Source organism: Plecotus auritus, assembly GCF_963455305.1.
Source record: "Plecotus auritus genome assembly, chromosome: 8".
Classification (NCBI taxonomy): domain Eukaryota; kingdom Metazoa; phylum Chordata; class Mammalia; order Chiroptera; family Vespertilionidae; genus Plecotus; species Plecotus auritus.
The window spans coordinates 17,484,950-17,489,200 of record NC_137782.1 but is presented as its reverse complement, the minus strand read 5'-3'; the positions used below and the strand labels follow the sequence as shown (position 1 = coordinate 17,489,200).

General features: G+C 49.2%; 1 pseudogene across 1 annotated transcript; it reads left to right on the top strand.

The window, feature by feature from the left end:
• The first annotated feature begins 2,331 nt into the window (after positions 1 to 2,331).
• LOC308255890 (pre-B-cell leukemia transcription factor 2-like) lies at positions 2,332 to 3,493 on the top strand (annotated as a pseudogene). Its single transcript has one exon. The product of its transcript is annotated as a pre-B-cell leukemia transcription factor 2-like (transcript).
• The last annotated feature ends 758 nt before the right edge of the window (positions 3,494 to 4,251 follow it).

Sequence of the window (4,251 nt, the reverse complement as noted above, 5' to 3'; positions counted from 1 at the left end):
TTACATGTAAAAACCGGCACCTTACCCCTTTTCTTTATGAGTGGTTTCATACTCCCAAACCAAAGACCCTCCTTCTTCTTTCTACAGTCTGGAAGCTACATCATTTAAGAGATACTCTCTACTCAGTAAGCTATACTTTCTTCCTTGCAGGAGACTATATGGATGCATATATTTTGTTTCCTTTCAGTCAAAATATCTGGGTTCTAGCTGAAACCAAACCAAACTAAAACAAAACAAAAAACCCAAAGCAAATGGAACATTCATTTAATCTGTCTATGGTTATAATGATTTACTCACCCAATAAAATTTAGATTTATCTAAATTAGATTCATCTAAATTCTCTTCTCTGTCATCCCATTAGAAAACATGAAGGTTTTCTTTTGTGTTGATGGAGGAGCTGGGCCTCAATTTGCACCTTGTTTACTTTTGTTCTCTCTCTGTCCCTGCCAGCTCCCTGCACATCCCACTCACTCTGACACACTCATGGATGTTCTCACAGGGAGATGGCCCATCCCCAGCTGATGGACAGCTCCCACGGAGGGGTATGCAGCCTCAGCTTCAGATTAATGAGCTATTTGACTGGGGCATGACGTTGGTTTCACAGCAGTTTTCCTTAAATGTGGTGCGATCAGGAATTTGAAGAAGTTTATTCTTAGCTCTTTCTTTTGGCTGCTGCAACATGTTAACAGCTTGTGCATTTTGTAATGCCTTTTTTTCATTGCCATGGTAACCATTAAAACTTAAGGTGTATGTGACTAGAGATCTGGCCAAGCTATTGGTTTCTGGCATGCTGGAAAGCAGTGCAAATGAAATCACATATAGTTGGCTGGTTTTCACAGGTGTGCCTTGCCTTAATTAACCTGGCATATAACCAACCCCATCCCCCCAAAATAACAAACATTAGTATAACAAAATATTAGGAGCTGACTTTTCATGTCAGAAATAGAATTGACGGTAGAATTCCTCTATATGGTAAATTCCTTAGTTGGTTTTAAACTATGATTATGTTGACCACATGCATATGCAGGCAACTCTTAGGAATAAATCTGTAAGCCCTGAGTCTTAGGGAATGGTTAAGAGTTTAATTTCAGAGCCAAGTTAATATGGTAAGTGTATATTCTACTTACCTCTCTATATGTTTTGGTTTTGGTTTTTAATATTGCATGATATGTTCTATCAAAATGGTATGGTAATTAATGAACTATTAGCAAATTTCCTTCATGTTTCCCATGCTAACAAATTCGGGCATTTTTGTGAAGCAAAGCAAAAACTAAGCAAACAACCATGAACATGTCCAATAGAAATATCAAAAAAAAAAAGAAAGACAACAAAAATTACTATCCCAATTATGAAAAGGTCAATGGCCACTTAATATAACCTGTTTCTATTTCAACAATTTTATTTTCTAGTTCTCCAAGTCTTTATTCTCTTCAGCACTACCCTAGACATTGTAGGAGGTAGTAAAAACTTATGAGGCAAAATTCCTATTTTCAGTAAATTTGGAAATTTATCCTATATAATAAGAGAGGAATATGCTAATTATCCATTATGCCGTAATGTCACGACGGGATCAGCAGGCTGCATCCCGGGCCCCTGCTCAGGCAGCTGCAAGGCCCGGGGTAGGATAGGAGACAATAGGAGGGGATAAGAAAGGAGAGGGAGAGGAAGGCAGGCCTGCATGCAGAGAGGCCTAGAGGAGAAACAGAAACACAGAAAGGGAACAAGCCAGCGAGGGGCAGGACACAGGCGGTGTGGAGCGGGGAGCCCCACCCAGACACCGGGTGCGGCTGTTGTTGGTTCCCAGACTGAGGGGTGGAAGGTCCGAGGCCTTATGGGTGGAGGTGCTCCTGCTTTGCAGCAGCAGTTCCCGGGGCCATGCTGGCCTCAGCCACCCTCGCTGGGCCGGGCATCCCGGGCAGGGAATGGGAACAGGAAGGCAGCGGGGAGGCTAGGGAAGGGGGCGCAGCAAACACTTGGCCAGGCCTGAGCCCTGGGCTGGGAGTTAACACCCCCCTCCTCATGAAAGCTTTGAGGGAAGGAGGGCTCCTCCCTCTCGTTCACACACACCCCCACCTGGGCCTCCTCTCTCTCCAGCTCCATTTTCTCCACCACTGGGGACCCGGACCTCCTGTAGAGGGCCCAGCCGGTACCCTAGGTCTCCCTTCAGAGCCAGGGTGAACCCCCGGGAGAGCCAGGAGATGGAGAGATGGGCGGGGGTCAGGGCGGAGAGAGCAGTGGCCCTGGCGAGTTTTGGGAGAAGTAACCAGGCGGGGGAAGGGCAAAACAGGGAGGGGCACTCAGGGCCCCCCCACTATAAATGCGCAGCTGCTGGGGCTGCCCCCTCTAGGCGGGCGTTGCGGGGGGGCGGGCCTGGGGCTGGTGCGGGGGTGGGGGGGACTGGGGGCCCTGGCGAGCCTCTTGGTGGGGGTAGCAGGGGGGGTCCCAGGAGGCTGAGGGAAGCAAGGCATGGGGACATGCTGCAACAGATAATGACTATCACGGACCAGAGCCTGGACGAGGCCCAGGCCAAGAAACCCGCCCTAAACTGCCACCGAATGAAGCCAGCTCTCTTTAGCGCCCTGGGTGAGATCAAGGAGAAGACCGGCCTCAGCATCTGAAGCTCCCAGGAGGAGGAGCCAGTGGATCCCCAGCTTATGCGCTTGGACAACATGCTTCTGGCAGAAGGCGTGGCTGGGCCTGAGAAAGGGGGTGGGGGGGTCTCAGGGCAGCAGCTGCAGCTGCAGCAGCTTCTGAGGGCTGTGTGTCCCCTGACAACTCCATCGAACACTTGGACTATCGCAGCAAACTTGCCCAGATTCGCCATGTCTACCACTCGGAGCTGGAGAAGTATGAGCAGGCATGTAACAAGTTCACAACCCATGTCATGAACCTGCTGAAGGAGCAGAGCCACACGAGGCCGTGGCACCCAAGGAGCTGGAGCGGATGGTGAGCATCATCCACCGCAAGTTCAGCACCATCCAGATGCAGCTCAAGCAGAGCACCTGCGAGGCCGTCATGATCCTGCACTCCCGGTTCCTGGATGCCACACGGAAATGCTGGAACTCAGGCCACCGAGGTCCTAAATGAGTGTTTCTATCCCCACCTGAGTAACCCGTATCCCATAGGAGGCTAAGGAGGAGCTCACCAAGAAGTGTGGCATCACCGTCTCTCAGGTCTCCAACTGGTTTGGCAACGAGAGGATTCACTATAAGAAAAACATCCGAAAGTTTCAAGAGGAGGCAAACATCTATGCCGTTAAGACTGCCATGTCTGTTACCCGGGGATCCACAGCCGCACCAGTTCCCCAACACCCCCTTCCTCCACAGGCTCTGGTGACTCTTTCAATCTTTCAGGATCGGAGACATGTTTCTAGGCATGCCCCCGCTCAACAGACATCCCTACCCTGCTTCCCAGGTGGAATCATTCTTGACACTCGATGGGCCCAAGGGGCTACGGAGATAACCCCTCAGGGCCACAGGATGGGGGCTCATGAGGTGACTCCTGATGAGAGGACAAAGGCATCCAGAGGACAAGCCCCAGACACAGGAGAAGCACCATATGGAGAAGGGCAAATGGGGTCACCCTACCCCAGCTGACTCAGTGATGGGGTTGCTGACTACATGGCAATGAGAAGGGGTCCCCTAAGCGGAAGTTGGGGTCTGTCTTCCCTTTTTTCCCTTCTTTTCAATCTTTTTCTCTCTTCATTTCTTACACAAAACACACTCAGAACCCTATCTTTCAGATCCTCTCTCTCTCTTATAGACACATACACAGCTATTCTGGTTTTCTCTCTCATAGATACATACACGACTATTGTTTCTCTATAACACATATACATTCTCTCTCTCTCAGACACATACAACTATTCTGCTTCTCTCTCTCTCTCTCTCTCTCTCTCTCTCTTTTCTTCTCTCTCTCTCTTGTTTCACCCATTCTCTCTCCCCCACCCTTTATCCCTTTATATTCTCTGGGATCTGTGGAGATGCCAGCCTTCCCCTACCTATCAGAGATGCCAAAAATGGGGACACAACTTCTGGACAGATGACCTGGCCATGCCCCCGGGCCCCCCACCCTTCCCCCTCCAGATGGCTTTATTACCTCATATGCAGTTCATCTAAAACCAATAGAATTGCTCGGTGGAAAAAAAAAAAGAAGAGAAGGAGGGAGGGAAGAACTTTATAAAGGAGTCAGTAGAGAGCAGAGTTAAAGAAGGAAAGAGGATGTATGAGTGAACTGTAGGAGCTATAATGA